Source organism: Somniosus microcephalus, unplaced genomic scaffold, assembly GCF_052327205.1.
Source record: "Somniosus microcephalus isolate GS21.2 unplaced genomic scaffold, FLI_Smic_1.0 unresolved_chr5, whole genome shotgun sequence".
Lineage (NCBI taxonomy): Eukaryota > Metazoa > Chordata > Chondrichthyes > Squaliformes > Somniosidae > Somniosus > Somniosus microcephalus.
Window position 1 is genome coordinate 42,540,983 of NW_028225183.1, and position 19,436 is coordinate 42,560,418.

The following is a 19,436-nucleotide window of genomic DNA, read 5'->3' on the forward strand; positions in this document are numbered from 1 at the left end:
GCGGCGGATGGCTGGTTTGGTGATGCCCTGGATGTTGTCACGGAGTACTTTACGGTGGCGCTTGGCTCCGCCTTTGCCAAGTCCTTTGCCTCCTTTACCTCGTCCAGTCATGATGATTCTTCAGTCAAACTTCTGCTGAATGAGAAACGAACTGTTTCTGGCTGCTCTTATATACAGCCGACTCCGACCTGACTGAGAAAGCGCAGAGTAAGAGAGGCGGGGAGGGGAGGAGACAGAGTGAGAGATTAAACAGAGAGAGCGGGAAGGGAGGAGACAATTTCAAGAGTGACAGACAGAGCAGAGAGCGGCCTCTGATCTTCCAGCTCCACCTCCAGCTTTCTGTACCCGCCAATTTCAAACCGTTTATCGACAGTGGAACAGAAACACAGCGCTCCGCACAAACCCTTACAGACTCGGACTTCATATTCAAGGGTTTCCTGAAACCAGAATCTTTTAAATAAGGTCCTGTAACAATTAACAATCAGTAATAGTCCCGCCTATATACAGTACCTTCTATCACAAGTCGACCCGTCTCCTTCCATGTCAATCTCGGACCTTATTCCATCTCCCCACACTTCCCCACACAGACGGGTTCAGCAGATTACAAACACCTTATTCCAGCTGATTTGGAGAATCTCATGTGTTGGGGTACGAGTTGTGATGCGGGGTATCTCCGCCAGTGTCAGAGTCTCACAGAGACTCTCACCCTGAACCTGTGAACTGAAAATGACCCTGAACTGAGACTGGAGCCGAACACCCCCCAGTTAGAGTGAGGCCCGGCCCGGACATCCCATTCTCTCTGTGGGGGAGGGGTGGGTGCAGCGAATGTCAGCGAGTCACCAGGAAGCCGAGGTTCATTTGAAATGATTTCAATCTGGAATCTGAGCCCGGCCCCGGGACATGGATCATCTGATTCCGCGATCAGCTCTTTTTGGAAAGACGTGCTGGCTCTGAAAAGAGCCTTTGGGTTCAGATGTTTACAAGTTGTCCTTTTTACTTTCTTTTGCTCGCTGCTTTGGGAGACTTTGCTGATTTGGGCTTGGCCTTCGGTTTTTCCAACTTCTTGGCCGCCTTCACCATTCCGCCTGTGGCCTTCTTGGGGCTCTTGGGCTTCTTCACCGCCGCCTTCTTCCCAGCCGCCGCTTTCACTGTCTTTTTTGACGTTGCTGCCTTCTTGGTGCTCGTTTTCTTGGCTGCTGGTTTCTTGGCTGGAGATTTCTTGACTGGAGATTTCTTGGTTGCCGGTTTCTTCACCTTCTTTCCCTCTTTCCGCTGGGATTCCTTCGTAGCGAGCCTGAAGGAACCCGAGGCGCCCGTGCCCTTGGTCTGCTCCAGGGAGCCGTTTTCCACTTTCCTCTCGATAATTAACCTGATCTGGGAACTTAACTTCAGCACATCGACGCCGTTGGCAGCCAGAGCCTTCTTTACCGCGGCCAGCGACATCCCCTTGCGATCGCTGCCACTCGCCACAACCTTGAGGATCTGCTCGCCCAACGTGGGACCGGCTGGCTTGGAGCGGGGAGCCGCCTTCTTCTTCTTGCTGGGAGCCTTGGTTTGAGCGGCGGCGGCAGGAGGAGCCGTTTCGGCGGCTGCAGTCTCAGTCATGTCCGCGACTCTGTAGAAAATCTCTCTGACAGTCAGAGTTGGGTCAGGAATGAGACGAGAGGCGGCGGCACAGAGCAACTTAAAGGCAGCGACCGGACGGGGCGGAGACATCCTGCTGTCAGCTCCCGGCCCCTCCAGCCTCTCTGTGTTTCTCTCTCCTCATTAACTCTCCGATTCCAATTAAACTCGGGCACTCCAGATTCCCAGACTGGCCTCTTTCTGTCTCGAAGACCGGGATGTCTGCTGTCGGGAAAGTTTCATCAGAAGTAAAGGCAGCAATTTCCATTCAAAGCCGTTTCATTGCTGCACTGATCGCTCTCTCACCCCATCGCCGACATGTTCTCTGTTTTCCGGCTGAAATTTGAAATCAAATAAAGCTTCACGTTTAATTCCCACTGCAGGGCTGAGCAGGGGAGCAGGGCGATCCTATGACAGGGAAATCTTTGAATTTTACGCAAGAGTGCCTCTGAAATCCGGCAATGAGAGCGGACACACAAACACAGTGACATTAGTCTAACCCGCCCGTCCCTTTAACACACTCTCGCTGACACAATGTTCACTCTGCTCATTCACAGCACTATCTGTTCCCAGATTTACAGTTCACAGGACAGGTTTTCCTCTCCGCTCGGCCTGTGCTGCCGATTCTTGGGGTTAGTTGGAGTTCCTCACAGTGTCTGTTCCCCAGATTCAGGGGCAGGAGCCAATCACAGCTGTGAATGTGTTCACTCTTATCTGGTTTGAAGGTACTATATTGTTTGCAGGCAGAAACATGTTTGATTTATATGAAAATAGAAATGATGATCTCACCGCCCCTCTAGCCTCTCTCTCTCCTCCTCCGAAACTGAGGAACTGAACAGAGCAACTGGTGTCTGATGCATTCCATTCTCAACACCCGGAGACAGCAATGAGAGAGAGAGAGAGAGAGAGAGATGGTGTCAGTCTTAATGTTCGTACTCTGATACAGGCGGCCCAGGCACTCTCAGTTAGAGAGATTTAGGGGCAGGAACGTGTCACAGTTTGTCTGTGTGTATCCTAGCCTGCTTTTAGAATATAGTATTATTCACAGAAATAGTGAGACATTCTGTTTACCACACATGGCTTAAACTCGGATTCAATGGACAGAAAACGGAGAGGTTCAGCATCGATCCAGATATAACTGGCAGGGCTGGGGGATTTGCTGACTGGGGATTGATCCTGTGCACAAGTCAAAGAGACAGACACATGGGGTGACAGTCTCACCAGCCCGGGAACTTGTCTGGGTGTCCTTGTGCACCAGTCGCTGAAGGTAAGCATGCAGGTGCAGCAGGCCGTTAAGAAGGCAAATGGTATGTTGGCCTTCATAGCGAGAGGGTTTGAGTACAGGAACAAGGATATCTTGCTGCAGTTGTACAGGGCCTTGGTGAGACCACATCTTGAGTATTGTGTGCAGTTTTGGTCGCCTTATCTGAGGGAGGATGTACTTGCCATGGAAGGAGTTCAGCGAAGATTCACCAGACTGATAACTGGGATGGCAGGAATGATGAATGAGGAGAGATTGGGTCAATTGGGCTTGTACTCGTTGGAGTTTAGAAGAATGAGAGGGGATCTCATTGAAACTTATAAAATTCTGACAGGACTGGACAGACTAGATGCAGGAAGGAAGTTCCCGATGGTCGGGCAGTCCAGAATCATGTGTCACAGCCTAAGGATAAGGGGTAGGCCTTTTAGGACAGAAATTAGGAGAAATTTCTTCACCCAGAGAGTGGTGAACCTGTGGAATTCTGTACCACAGAAGGCATTAGAGGCCAAAACATTAAATATATTCAAGAAGGAGTTGTATATATTTCTTAAGGATCAAGGGGTATGGGGAGAAAGCAGGGACCGGGTACTGAACTTGGATGATCAGCCATAACCGCACTGAATGGTGGAGCAGGCCCGAGGGATCGAATGGCCTACTCCTGCTCCTATCTTCTATGTTTCTATGTCTGGCATCTGTTGCCTACTCACCAAACAGAGACAGGCAGAGACTGATTAAACTCCCCACTTGTAGTGTATGTGCTTTAAGTCAGAACTACTTTTTACAGCTCCTGTATACTGTAGTACCGGCAGTAACCACACCAGTATATAATCTGTGCGCATGCCTCTGTACCCCAGTCTAGAGATGAGCCTCCTCCAGTAGAGACCTGTTATTTGTTTATGTGCAGCATCTGTGCAATTATTTATCCACTGAACCAGGGATCTGACAGTGGCGACGAGTGTTGATGCGAATCTACCTGCAACACAAAAAAAAATAGTTGAGTCCAGGAACACGAGCGTCGACCACGAGCAACTGCCCAGCAGTCAGGCAGAGATCCAACTTCGCTGGGGAGGCTGTGGAGAGCCGGGCTTGATTCCCCAGCCACAACGAGCAGTAAGAGACTGACGACAGGTCCAGAGCAGACCCTTCCCGAGCAGCGGCAGCTGGAGCCGACCGATAGCAGAGAGAGAGAGCCGGGCAGCGTTGACGGGGTAAGAAAGAGGGTGAAGAGAGCAGGGCGCAGCCGGGGGTTGATCACCGAGCAGCGTCGAGGAAAAATACTGCAAGCCGGAGAGAGAGAGAGAGGGTAAGAACAGTCGGGTTCTAGACTGAGCGGCGTCGACAAATATCAAGAGAAGAATGCGCAGAGCAGAGCCAGGGATCACGGGCTGATCAGGGTCTGCGTGGTGAAGCAAGGGGAGCTGCCATTGAGGCGCGGAGAAGCAGGGAGAGCGCAGGACGCACCATTGAGCCGCGGAGAAGCAGGGAGAGCGTGGGAGGAGCCATTGAGCCGCAGAGAAGAAGGAAGAGTGCGGGAGATGCCATTTTGCGAAGCCACAGCGGAGAAAACGGGCGAGCACGGGAAGGAAGGAAAGCACAGGAGACGCCATTTTGTGCCAGCGGAGAAGAAGGGGAAGCGCAGGAGACACCATTAGGGATAGTTAAGGCACAGCCAAGGATGCCGAAGAGTGGCAGTATCTCTACATTCGACAATGAAGTCGAAGATTGGGTGACATATGTGGAACGTATTGAGGTGTACTGCAGGGCGAATGAAGTGCCAGATGCTAATAAAGCATTGGTTCTGTTAAATTCCATGCGTGCAAAAACTTATGGGTTACTGTGAAATCAAATAACACCAGAGAAGCCGGTAAACAAGAATTTTGAAAGCATAGTAGAAATCCTACAGGACCACTTAAACCCCACACCGCTGCTGATAGCAGAACAATTTAAGTTCCATAAAAGGAACCAACACAAAGATGAAAGCAATGCTGAGTACCTAACGAAACTGCACAAGCTATTGAAATACTGCCAGCTTGGAGCGGGACTAGCAGACACGTTAAGGGACAAGTTTGTGTGTGGGCTACAAAGTGAAGGAACCCAGAAACGGCTTCTGTCAGAAAAGGACCTTACGCTGGACAAAGCTTTCAATATGGCAGTATCAGACGAAGCAGCCGCAAGGGGCGTTGCAGAGATACAACGGAGACCGCAAGAATATGGCACCAACGAAATGACCTATGGAACAGGGAAGTGCTATCGCTGCGGCAGAAAAACACATGACCAGAAAGATTGTTGGTTCAAGGACCAAGTGTGCAGACAGTGTGGGAAAGCAGGACACATAGCAAGAGTCTGCAGGTCTGGGAAGAAAAGGAGAAGTACAAAAAGGCACACCAGGTGATGGACAGCGGTTCAGATGAACAGAAAAGTGACACAGACTCCAGAAGCAAGGAGCTGGGTTGTCTGAAACTACATAATGTAACCGAAATGGAGGATCACCAGACTATCTGGGTTACACTCAAGATAGACGGAGTCCAAGTGGAAATGGAATTGGAAACAGGGTCAGCTCTAACAGTCATAAATCAAAGAGACTACAAGCGGCTATTTTCACACATACTCTTGAAAGCTACAGAGATTGTCTTGAAGATATATACGGGGCAAAAAGTCTACCCCAAAGGAAAAATAAGGGTGAAAGTGACATATAAATGTCAGGAAATACTTGAAATGGATATATATGTATTGCCAAATGGAGGACCACCACTGCTAGGACGTGAATGGATCCGGAAGCTACATTTAGATTGGCATTCCATACATGCACTGAAGGTGGAGGCCAAAAAGGATGATGACGTCACACCTGGACAACTGTCAAAATGCTAACTGACGCAAAAGAAGTGTTCCAGGAGGGACTAGGAACACTAAAAGGAATAACAGTAACAAGCAAAATAGAGGATAATGCCAGCCCAAAGTTTCTGAAGGCCAGACCAGTGCCTTAAGTGATCAGACCAGCGGTTGAAGCAGAGCTCGAAGGGTTGGAACGTTCAGGAGTACTGTCCAAAGTGGACTGGAGTGAGTGGGCTACACCCATCGTTCCTGTAATGAAGAGGTTGTTGAGTAATACGCCTGGGGGACCAAAGAAGGTCCGCATCTGTGGGGATTTTAAGGTGACAGTGAACCCAGTCCTTCACACGGTGCAATATCTGCTTCCACGAATCGAGGATATTTTCGCCTCGCTATCTGGTGGTAAACGCTTCACCAAAATTGATCTAGCCCAGTCGTACTTGCAAATGGAGGTAGAAGAAGCTTCGAAACATTACCTTATGATCAACACCCATAAAGGTCTCTATCAATACAACCGGCTGGTGTTTGGAGTAGCCTCGGCTCCGGCTATCTGGCAAAGGGCGATGGATTAGGTCCTGCAAGGGATTCCAGGGGCCCAGTGTTATTTGGACGACATCTTGGTCACGGGCGAAAATGACGGTGATCACCTCGCTAACTTGGAGAAGGTGCTCGCCAGATTAAAGGAATATGGGCTACGAGCTAATCGCCACAAGTGCGAGTTTTTCCAGAAACAGATCTCGTATTGCAGCCACGTCATCGATGAAGAGGGGTTACATAAGTCCCCTGACAAGATTGAGGCAGTAGTCAAGGCTCCAGAACCGGAAAATGTGTCACAACTGAGGTCGTTCCTCGGGCTGGTAAACTATTACCACAAGTTCTTACCAAATTTGTCTATGGTATTACACCCGCTGAACACCCTACTGCAAACAGGGGTACCATGGAAGTGGGATGACGAACGTAGACGAGCTTTCTAGAAGTTTAATGAATTGATCACATCAAAAGAGGTGTTGGCCCATTTCAACCCAGCACTACCAATTCGTTTGGCATGTGATGCATCACCCTATGGCATTGGAGCGGTGCTTTCGCACAAATTCCTAGATGGGTTGGAGAGGCCAGTAGCCTTTGCGACTCGGTCACTAACCTCAGCCGAGCGCAACTATGCCCAGATTGACAGGGAGGCCGTCAGCCTAGTATGGGGAGTAAAAAAATTCAACCATTATCTGCATGGGCAGAAGTTCACCTTGCTGACTGACCACCAACCAGTTGTCTCCATCTTTAATCCTAAGAAGGGCGTGCCAGTAATGACTGCACAGCGGTTACAAAGATGGTCCCTGTTTCTAGGGGCGAATCAATATGAAATAGAATATAAAGGCAAGAAACAGCATGGGAATGCTGATGGGCTATCGCGCCTGCCACTGCCTATGGTGGAGGAAGCACCAGCAGTGGACCCTATCGAGATATATTATTCGTCGATAATTGAAAGATTGCCAGTAACAAACGCGGATATAGAGAAGGAGACAGCAATGATCCGACGCTGTCACGGGTATGTGAATTGACAGTGAGGGGATGGCCAACACATGGTGACTCACTGTTGCCAGCATTCTCATCCAGAAGAGAACAGCTGTCAGTATGGCAGGGGACAGTGATGTGTGGATCCAGAGTGGTGATTCCACCCAAGTTAAGGGAGAGAGTGCTAAAGGAGCTACATGAAGGTCATCTGGGGGGAGTGAAAATGAAAAGCCTTGCTAGGGCTTATGTGCGGTGGCCGGGAATCGATCAACAAATTGAAGACCTAACTAAAAGCTGCTTAGTGTGCCAGAAGGTCCAAAATGCAACACCACATGCCCCTCTACACCCATGGGAGTGGCCCTCCTCTCCATGGCAACGGGTGCACATTGATTTCGCTGGTCCATTCATGGACTCAATGTTCTTAATAGCAGTGGATGCTCATTCAAAGTGGCCTGAGGTGATAAAGATGTCTTTAACCACTACAGAGAAAACGATTGCAGTCCTACGGACCATATTTGCCAGAAACGGTTTGCCAGACCAGATCTGCTCTGATAATGGACCACAGTTTGTGTCCGACGAGTTCCAAAAATTCATGAAAAGGAATGGGGTAAGGCATTACACATCTGCCCCGTATCATCCAGCCACCAATGGATTGGCTGAGAGGTTCGTACAAACCTTTAAGAAGGCGATAAAGGCCATGTGCGATGAGGAAATTCCACTACAGCATAAGATGGACAATTTCTTATCAGCCTACCGAAACGCGACACATGCAGTTACCAACCAGACCCCAGCCATGATGTTCTTTAATCGAAGGTTGTGATCTCGTCTGGACTTGCTCAGACCAAATGTGCAAAGAAATCTTGAGGACAAACAATTCCAGCACATCAACGAGAAGCCGACAAGGAGCTTCAATCTAGGGCAACCAGTCTTGGCCCGTGACTATCGAACAGAGAAGTGGCAACCCAGAACGATATGTACAAGGCAGCGGCCATTAATGTACACAGTGGATGTCGGGGAGAACATTGTGAGACGCCACGTCGATCAGATCTTAGCATCACAGGAAGGCGTCAACCCCATGTCTCGAGTGCCTGTGGATGAACCCGACATACCGGGAGCATTTACTTCAGACCCAGTAGCAGTGGGACCCGATGAACTACCCGATGAAAAGGGGTCAGAATCACCTCTGCACCAAGAACAAGAACCTCTGGAAAGGCGCTATCCCGAAAGGGTCAGGAAGCCGCCCCAAAGACTGAATCTATAAATGGACTTTTGTTATTGAATATACATGTAAAAATGCAATTGTTATTTGAATATTAAGGGGGTATTATTAATATAAAATGGGAGGAATTGTAGTGTATGTGCTTTAAGTCAGAACTACTTTTTCAGCTCCTGTATACTGTAGTACCGGCAGTAACCACACTGGTATATAAGCTGTGCGCATGCCTCTGTACCCCAGTCTAGAGATGACCCTCCTCCAGTAAAGACCTGTGATTTGTTTATGTACAGCATCCGTGTAATTATTTATCCACTGAACCACGGATCTAACACCACTCACCAGCAGTTCAGTGTCTGAGATTGAGAGAGCCTGTTCCTGTCCATTGTTCCATACAGTATTGGGGGAACAAATCGCGCTAAGGGACAGGATTCGCGTCGCTCTCACACTCACCGGCAGCAACTGACGTGTGTCCAGAGTCACTTCCTACTCTCCTAATATCTCCTTATCTGTCTCGGTGTCAATGTTTCTTTGGTAACGCTCCTGTGAAGCTGATTGGGACGATATATTGCGTTAAAGGCGCTATATAGATTTAAGTTGTTGTTGTTGTTGCTTTATTTAATTTGAGGTTCAGGAAGACAGGTCTGAGCATGCGTGATAAACACTTGCCTGCTCCTCCCCCTCTCCACACAGTGTTTAAAGTGACAGGAAGTGTCCTGCGAGCTCCCCTCCCCCAGCTCTGCCAGCAGGGGGCGTTTCCTCTGTGCTCGGCTGATGATCGCTGAACACATCAGGGAGCGGAGATATCACGGGCCCGAGTAAGGGAGCAAACAGCAGGCTCCTCACAGCAGCACATCGCATTGGGACTGTGTCCACAGATGGGCTTTGAGTCGGGGTAAGTTTAGCGGCAACCGGGGGCTCTTTGTAAGAGACAGATTGGAGCGGGAACCAGTTCCGGAACATGGAGAGAGTAGGGGGAGGGGAAAGGCCGTTCTCGGGCTCTGCGTACAGTGTAAGGTAACAGAGAAAGTACATCACCTCGCTCTTTCAAATCATTGCTGCTTTCTTCCCCCAAATCAGGAGTGAATGTTCCTGAATCATTTGCAATCTCACCATGTCTGTTGTTCTAGGACAGGGAACAGTGGAAACACAGCCTGACTGTGAGGATGTGAGGAGTTTCACAAAGTGCATCTATTGCAGGCACCAGGTGAGAAGTGTGAAAGAATACATTTCAATGATCGGTTATTTTGTTTCGGTGCGTTGTGTTCTCCAGAAAGGTGTTGCTGGTGACCGAAAGATACATTGTCGCTCCGGCAAATACATATGGATACACTCTGTCAAATTCATATGGATACGGGTCCTGTGGCAGTCTTTTATCTACACAGGCCCTCAACTCGGTTTCAATAGACTGAAAACAATTATTTGTACAGACCAGGTACCTCTGGCTATCTTGCAGGAAGCGATCCAGAATTTTATATATAGTCCCTTGGGACTGGGAGTTATAAACCTGGACTGTGCCAATCGGATGGTCCCATTCATGGTCCAGAGCTGGGTTTGGGTTGTGTCTGGATGCTGATAATTATTATAGAACCGTCCTACACACCTGGCGTGGAGAATCTGCGTGCCGCTGTACTGCAGTGAGGTCAGACAATGTTTGTATCGCGATTTCCCCTCTGAAGATACATTACTTCATTACAAACAAACACATTAATATAACTTTATTTTTATATTCTAGCGACACCAATCCATATATTATAACTTATATTGTTCTTGTATTAATCTCATAGCAAACTACTACAACGAGCCAAAATAAGTGTGATCTTTCCTCCATCCGGAACACAAGGGACAGTCAGAAAGCTCCTTCTCACACACAGAACACAGAGACACAGAACTGCCCTCAATCCTATTATCACAGGCAGCAGAAGCAATCAGTCCCACAGTGATCCGAATTCCCAGAGATACATTATGAATCTCACAGTCACTTGCAGCAGTAGAATAAGATGTTGTTTCAAAGTCCAAACATATCGCTCTGACAGGCAGATATATTTTCACTCCTTTACTCACACACACGAACAGATAGACACTGATACGGTGTCAATCCACACTGCTGGCTGTACACAGACTATCAAACCCAACAGCCAACATACAAGACCAGACAATCAGAGGTAATGGACTGAACGAAACCTCCTCCTGAGACAGTCACAGATAAAATCAAACTAGCATTGGCCTACATAAGGTGGAGAAGGAATGGAGTCCAAAAGTCACACACAGCAAGAATAGTCCAGTACATGAGACTGCCAATTACATAACGAATCTCCCACTCACTCACATTACCAGTGTAACAGATACATAATCAACACCACACTCGCAAACAGTAGCAGAAACTTACCAGATACAGAAATAATCTCACATTCACAAACATTACCAGAGACCGAGAGACACAGAGAATAATAGATTAAGAAGAATCACATTCACTTACCGTACCTGAGACTGACATGACAGGTACAGGGTAAAATCAACACTGACACATCTGTAACTGAGATGTGAGTATGGACTTTACTCTGTATTTGTAGAGACTGACAGATATGGAAAAGCCCACACTCACATCGCAGAGACTGACAGGTGAAGCCTAAAACCCAACCAGCATACCAGAAACTGACAGGTACAACAGAAAACCCAATCTCTGAGCAGAAACTGACAGGTATAGAGTAAGACCCACTCTCATATATCAGAACAAGACCGGTATAGAATATAACCAGACTTCCATAACAGAAACTGACAGATACAGTGTAAGGCGCATACTCACATACCAGAGACCGATGGATACAGAGTGAAACTCACATATCAGAGCCTGATAGATACAGAGTGAATATCACACATCAGAGACTGATAGATGCAGACTCAAAACCCACATTCATAATCGAGAAACTGACAGATTATGAGTAAACCTTCTCTTCCATAGCAGACATTGACAGGAAGATAGGAAACCCCACTCTGATAAATCAGAAACTGACTGATATGGAATAAATTCACAAATTTGATGGTTTTGAGTAAAAGCCAAGTTCACATACAAGAGACCGAGAGATGCAGAGGAAAACCCACACTCACACACCATAGAGTGAAATAAAGATAGTTAAACTCAAACTCTAATTTCAGAATTTGAGAGTTACAGTGTGATAACCACACTACGATGTCACAAACTTACAGGCAGAGTGAAACAGACACTCACACATTAGACACTGAAAGGTACAAAGCAACATCCACATTCACATACAAGATATTGACGGGTGCAGAGTAAAAGCCACTCTCACATATCAGAAACTGACACAAAGAGTAAAACCCAAACTCACATACCAGAGGCAGACAGATGCAAAATTAAACTTACATTCAAATGCCAGAGAGTGAATGATAAAGAGTAAACCCCACACTCTCATATCAGAAATCAAGAGGTACAGAATAAAGCCTGTACTCACATACTAGACACTGACAGGTACAGAGAAACACCCACACTCACATATCAGTACCTGAGCGTTACAGCAGAAAAGCCACACTCACGTATCAGAAACTGACAAGTAGAGTAAAACCCACAGTATTATATCAGACACTGGCTGACTTAGATTAAATGAACTGTCACATAACAGAGAATCAGAAATCGAGGGTATAACCCACGCACACATACCAGAGCTTGAGAAGTACAGAGAAAAGCCTCTCTTCCATGCAAGAAAATAACAGGTACAAAATAAAAAACACACTTCCATACCAGAGGTGGACATGTAGACTGATACACACACTCTCACATCAAGACACTGACAGATACGAAGAAAAATGTTCACTCACTTACCAGAAAACAACAGGTACAGATTAAATCACACACTCACATTCCAGATACAGACAGGTACAGAGTTAAACCCACACTCACATAGCAGTAAATGACAGTGGCAGAGTAAAGCCACAAACAAATGTGCTGTACCTTTCTCTGATTCATTAAAAGGACAATATCCCGAATGGATAATTCGACGAAATTAATGGTGTGGTTTCCTCTTAAAAGAGCCGTTGCTTTGCTTAATGCTTTCTCAGGGCATTGTGAAATTTATTTGCAATGGCCACCGGCATTGTCCCTTCCGACACGCCGTGCTGGCCAGCTCCCCGGGCACCACCAGACTCACAGCGCTCTGGATGTGTGGACACAATCCGCACACTCCAAACTATTAGAGTTTGGTGCCATCTCCTGGCCGCCAGCTAGGAGTGCAACAAGATAACCATTCATCAGTAACTATTTTGAATTGGAGAGAAATAATCTGAACACCTTGTTTATGTTCAGATTGAAATGATTGCAAAGTCTTTTACTCGTCCTGACTAAAGCTCCAATGATCCATTGCGTCCGATCTGTAAATACAGAGGATTCCATTTTAAAATTAGAGCGATGGTTGGAGAGTGGTGATTGTAGCTGCTCTTTCGAGCGACTTGATTGGGGTTCGAATTCGCGGCATCGCAACCAGGCTCCTGTTGATGCATAAGAACATAAGAAATAGGAACAGGAGTAGGCCAATCGGCCCCTCGAGCCTGCTCCGCCATTCAATAAGATCATGGCTGAACTGAGCCTAACTGCCAATCCACTATCACAGAACCATCTCCTGAATCTAACAGAATTAGACACACGAAATAGGAGCAGGATCAGGCTACACGGCCCCTGGGCCCGCTCCGCTGCCCACAGGGCCATGACCGATCTGAACCTAGACTCATGTCCAAATTCCTGCCCGCTCCCTCTAACCTTTAATTCCCTTTACTTCTAGGAAACTGTCTATTTCTGTTTTAAATTTATGTAATGATGTAGCTTCTACTGCTTTTTGGGGCAGCATATTCCATGGACCTACCACCCTCTGAGTGAAGTAGTTCCTCCTCATCTCAGTTTTGAAAGAGCAGCCCCTTATTCTAAGACTATGCCCCCTAGTTCTAGTTTCACCCATCATCGGGAACATCTTCCCCGCATCCACCCGATCCAACCCCTTCACAATCTTATATGTTTCAATAAGATCGCCTCATTCTTCTGAACTCCAATGAGTAGATTCCCAATCTACTCAACCTCTCCTCATATGTCCATCCCCTCATCCCCGGGATTAACCGAGTGAACCTTCTTTGTACTGACTCGAGAGCAAGTATGTCCTTTCTTAAGTATGGACACCAAAACTGTACGCAGTATTCCAGTTGCGGTCTCACCAAAACTTTGTACAACTGAAGCAATACCTCCCTATTTTTATATTCTATCCCCCTAGCAATGAAAGCCAACATTCCATTGGCCTTCTTAATCACTTGCTGCACCTGCAGACTAACCTTTTGAGTTTCGTGCACCAGGACCCCCAGATCCCTTTGTACTTCAGTACTTTCCAGTTTCTAGCCATTAAGATAATAACTTGCTCTCCGATTTTTCCTGCCAAAGTGCATAACCTCACACTTTCCAGTATTGTATTCCATCTGCCAAATCTCTGCCCACTTACTTAGCCTGTCGATGTCCCCTTGCAGGTTTTTTATGTCCTCCTCACTCACTACTTTCCCTCCCATCTTAGTATCACCTGCAAACTTTGATATGTTTGATACAGTTTAGGTCTCCCTATCGCAGTTTAATGCCTTCCAGCAATGTGGATTATTATTTTTTAACCTATAAAAGATTTAAAAATAATAAATGGGGTGAGGGCTCAATCTTAGCGATATAACAATTCACAGTGGCCATTTTTAATTGGAGGGAAAGTGCCTCAACATAGTGCTGATGTTCTGATTTAAATGATTGCTGTGTCTCTCACTTGGCCCACTTAGGGGCCAAAGAAGTCCGTAAATATATTAATTATGATGTGAGCGATGGTGGTACAGTGGTGAACATAGATGCCTTCTAAGCAGTTGACCTGGGTTCGATTCCCTGCCATCGCAGCCGAGATACTTTTAATACCCCTCGCAGGTCAGAACTGACTTATGGAACATTGCAGTAGGATTTTAAGAGAAAAAGAAATGTCCATTGCAACTGACAAAATACTTTGATCTTCCATGGAATTCCATGCGTCTCCCATAGAAATAAAAATGAGTTTTAAAACAACATTAAAAATGGGGATGAAAAAAGAGAGAAGATTTCAGGTCACAAACAGTGCTATGGATACTGCAGGGGAAGGTCATGTATCAGAGATTGACAGATACAGAACAAAACAAACACTCACACGACAGAAACTGGCAGATACAGAGTAAAGCCCATACGCAATTACGAGTAATTGACAGGTACAGGGTGAAAAGCTCTCTTCCATACCAGAAACTGACAGGTACAATGAAAAGCCACCCACAATTTAGCAGAAACTGGCAGGTAAAGAGTAAGACTCACACTCACATTTCAGAGATTGTTTCCCCTCACAGGAGAATCTAGAACTATGGGGCAAAGGCTCCAGAAAAATGGCTGGCCTTTTAAGACTCAGATATGGAGGAATTTCTTCACTCAGCGGGTTGCGAATATTTGGAATTCGCTGCCCCAAAGAGCTGTGGATGCCCAGTCGTTGATTATGTTTAAGGCTGATATAGATTCTTGTACTGCGGAGGAATTAAGAGAGATCGGGAAAGGACAGGAAATCCGAGTTGAGTTCGAAGGTCAGCCATGATCTTATTGAATATCGGAGCAGGCTCGAGGGGCATAATGGCCAACCCCTGCTCGAAATTCAAATGAACTTGGAAAGTAAAACGAATATTCACATATCATAAATATGTCTGGTACAGATAAATCTATACTAATATACCAGAAAATGACGGGTATAGAGTAGAACCCACGTTCACAAACCAAAGACTGAGAGACACAGAGTAAACATACACTCAGACAGCGGGGATTGACAGTTAGAGAGAACCCCAGATGTAATTAGCAGAAATTGATTCCGTTGATATGCTAAGTGCCCAAAAATCTACATATCTCAATCTTGAATATACCCACCGACTGAGCATCCGCAGACCTCTGGGGTAGATTTGAGAAGATTTATAACCCTCCGAGGGAATAAATTTCTGCTCATCCCAGACCTATAAAATTGAACCAACACTACCATACACTTATACTCCAACCACTTGCAATAAGGGCAAATATAAAATTTAATTCCCAATTGATTGCTGTTTACTTTCTGTGATTCATGTAGAAGGACACACAAATCCCTCTGAATACGAACTTTTACTCGGCTTTCACCTTCAAAAAAAATTACATATTTTCAATCCTATAAAGTAAAAAACACACACACACACATGCATGTTAATCTTAATGTCAGATTAATACAGAATAAAACCCACACTCAGCTACCAGAGACAGAACAATACACAATGAAACCCGCACTCACACATCAGAGACTGTCAGGGACAGAGAGAAAGCCACACACACATCGAATAAATTGAAAGGTACAGAATAAAGCCCACAGTCACATACCAGAGACATACAGATATAGAGTAAATATCACACTCACCTCCCAGAGATTGACTGATACAGTGTGAAATCCACACTTAAATCCCAGAGACAGACAGATACAGAGTAAAACCCACACTCAATTCCCAGAGATTATTTATTGTGGGGGCTGCATGACCCATTCAGATTAACATGCATGTGCAGTTGTTGCCATTAGAACATCGTAGGATCTGCTGTACAGGACCTGCTGCTTAAAGGGAACACTTGCTATAGAATAAAACCAACACTCACATATCAGAGACTAACAGATACAGAGTAAAACACACACTCACATACCAGAGACTAACAGATACAGAGTAAAATCCACAGTCACATACCAGAGACTAACAGATACAGAGTAAAACCTACACTCACATACCAGAGACTAACAGATGCAGAGTAAAAGCCACACTCACTTACCAGAGACTAACAGATCCCGAGTAAAACACACACTCACATACCAGAGACTGACAGATACAGAGTAAAATCCACATTCACATACCAGAGACTAACAGATACTGAGTTAAACCTACAATCACATACCCGAGACTAACAAATACAGAGTAAAACCCACACTCACATACTGGAGACTAACAGATACAGTGTAAAACCTACACTCACATACCAGACAATAGCAGATACAGAATAAAATCCATATTCACATACCAGAGACTAAAAGACAGTGTAAAACCAACACTCACATAGCAGAGCCTAACAGATACAGAGTAAAACACAAAGTCACATACCAGAGACAAACAAATACAGAGTAAAACCCACACTCACATACCAGTGACTAACAGATACAGTGTAAATCCTACATTCACATACCACAGACTAACAGATACAGAGTAAAACCCAGACTAACATACGAGAGACAGACTGATGCAGAACAAAGTCAATACTCCCATAAAAGAGAGTGAGAGGTGCAGAATAAAACACACATTCACATACCAGAGACTGAGAGATGTCGATTCAAACCCACACTCACACCCCAGAAAATTACAGATGCAGAGTCAAACCCACACTCAGAACCCAGAAACTGACAAATGCAGAGTTAAACCCACACTCACATCCCAGAAACAGACAGATACTGAGTAAAATACACAATCACATCACAGATACTGAGAGATTCTGAGTGAAACATGCACTTACATCCCAGAGACTGAAAGCTACAGAATAAATTCCACACTCACATCCCAGAGACAGACAGATACAGAGTAAAACCCACACTCACATCACAGAGACAGACAGGTACAGAGTAAAACCCACACTCACATCCCAGAGACGGACAGATACAGAGTAAATCCCACACTCACATCCCAGAGACAGACAGATACAGAGTAAAACCCACACTCACATCCCAGAGACAGACAGATAGAGATGAAAACATACACTCACAAACCTGAGACTGACAGATGCAGGGTAAAATCCATACTCACATCCCAGAAACTAGCAGATACTGAATAAAAACCACACTAACATACAGAAAATGTCAGGAACAGAGGGAAACCCACACTTACATATCAGAAACCGGCAAGTACAGAATAAAATCACAATGACATACCAGAAACTGACAAGTACAGAATAAAGCCAAAATAACATACCAGAAACTGACAGGTACAGAGTAATTCCCACATTCACATGCCAGAAACTGACCGATATAGAGTGAAACAGACACTTAGATCCCAGATGCTGTCAGGGTGTGTAATAAAACCCAAATCAGAAACTGAAGAAAAAAACAACGCTCACATACCAGAGACTGACAGGAGCATGCCATAAGGCCATCGAGTTTGCTGCACCATTCACTAAGATCATTGCTGAACTGCCTAGGCTCCAGGCGGTGCTTCTGCCGAAGAAATTCAGGGCTGGGCCCCGCAAGAGCAAGTAAAGGGGAAAAGATTTAATCTAATAACATAAAGGCTCGTTTCAGAGCCACCCATTGTATCTGTGAAAGGGTTATTTACTGTCTGAAGAAACTGACCTGTTGATCACAATTATCCCAGCTGTGTTTTAATATTAAATCCCTACAGTTGTTAAGCTGGAAATGTCCTGATTAGAAGTGACCCTCAGGCAATTTCGGTCATAGAACGGTCAATGTCTGTTAAACATTTAGAAATTTAGATCGACATACACAGCAGTGAGTTTGCTGTTCAGATTATTGAATATATCTATATATATAAACGGATACATCTGTCTGTCTGTCTGTCTGTTTGTCTGTCTGTCTGTCCTTCGGTGTGTGTCTGTCCGGCTATACACTCAAGTTATAGAGCATTCCTACGCGTGCGTTACATCAAAATAAAGCTTACGATTACAAAACGGTCGTAAGCATATTTACGTTTCGGCCGGACAAAAATTGCGCCCGCGGTGTCCAAAAAACGTTCAAAATTCCGCTCATTAGCATCTCATTATCCGCTCATTAGCAATAGAGTGACGTCGAGGTCGACCAATCGTACGCCGGGTGCCTGGCACGTGCGGTCGGGCCCTCCTACAGTTGAGTGATGGTACGATTGACCAATCCTACGCTTCGGTGACTTGACGGTCGACCAATCGGTGCGTGTGTGGGCGGGCCTTATCGTTCTGAGCCGAGGTGAGTCGCCAACATCTTGATTCCAAACTTTTCATTTCTTTTTCACGCTTTCTGCGTCTTTAAAAATAAAGTTGCTTTTAAAACACATATTGTTTTTTTAAAAAGTTAATTACTTTCTAAATCTTTTATCTAATCTCATTAATTTTCCTACCTTTCCCCATTTTTCCAGGTAGGCCTCGAAGCCCTCGGCCTCTCCTCCACACCCACGCCCGAGCTAGGCACCTCCCGGCCCCAGTCAACAAGCGGCCCCCGATCGCTGCCATCTTTGAGAAGAGCTGGAGGGGCGGGCCTCAGCCGAGCACCGCTACCGCCGCCATCTTAGTAAAGGCTGATGCGCCGGCGTCTAACTCTCCCCCCACCGGGTCTGCCTCTCTCTCTTCCCCGCGCCTCCTGAATGTGCGGGGGAAGAGGCCCGGGCCCGTGGCCGCTTTCGGAGACTTCAGCTCCGTGACAGGTGTGGAGGGTCTTTCTTCACATTGGGCGGCGGGCGGGTTCCCCGGGTGCTTTTCCTTGGTGGTGTGGGTGTGGGGCCGGAGCCCGGCTTTTACCTTGCCCCGGAGAGCGGGCGGACGGCGGGGCCTGGAGTAGCAAATCAGGCACCGGCGCCAAGATGATTTCCATACAGAGCCTGAGCGGCCGGCGAGCTCGGACACAAAAAATGGTAGAAGATAAACGGAGAGCAGCAGAGGGGAACAGACGTAAGAGAGACAGAGAAATAGGGAGGGAGGAGAGGGAGAGGATAGGGAGAGGGGCAGGGAGGGAGAGAGGCAAGGAGGGAGAGGGAGAGAGAGAGAGGGTGGGGGAGGGGAGAGAGGGTGGGGCGGAGGGGAGAGAGAGAGAGGGTGGGCGGAGGGGAGAGAGAGGAGGGTGGGGGGAGGGGGGGAGAGAGAGAGGGGGAGGGGGAGAAAGAGGATGTGGGGGAGTGGGGAGAAAGAGGATGTGGGGGAGGGGGGAGAGAGAGAGGGTG

General features: G+C 46.5%; 1 long non-coding RNA gene across 1 annotated transcript; it reads left to right on the plus strand.

Moving 5' to 3' along the window:
• The first annotated feature begins 9,267 nt into the window (after nucleotides 1-9,267).
• On the plus strand, nucleotides 9,268-18,608 carry LOC147088003 (uncharacterized). The gene is made up of 3 exons (XR_015075443.1): nucleotides 9,268-9,330; nucleotides 9,566-9,642; nucleotides 18,303-18,608. It is a non-coding gene; the product is annotated as an uncharacterized LOC147088003 (long non-coding RNA).
• Nucleotides 18,609-19,436: the final 828 nt, after the last annotated feature.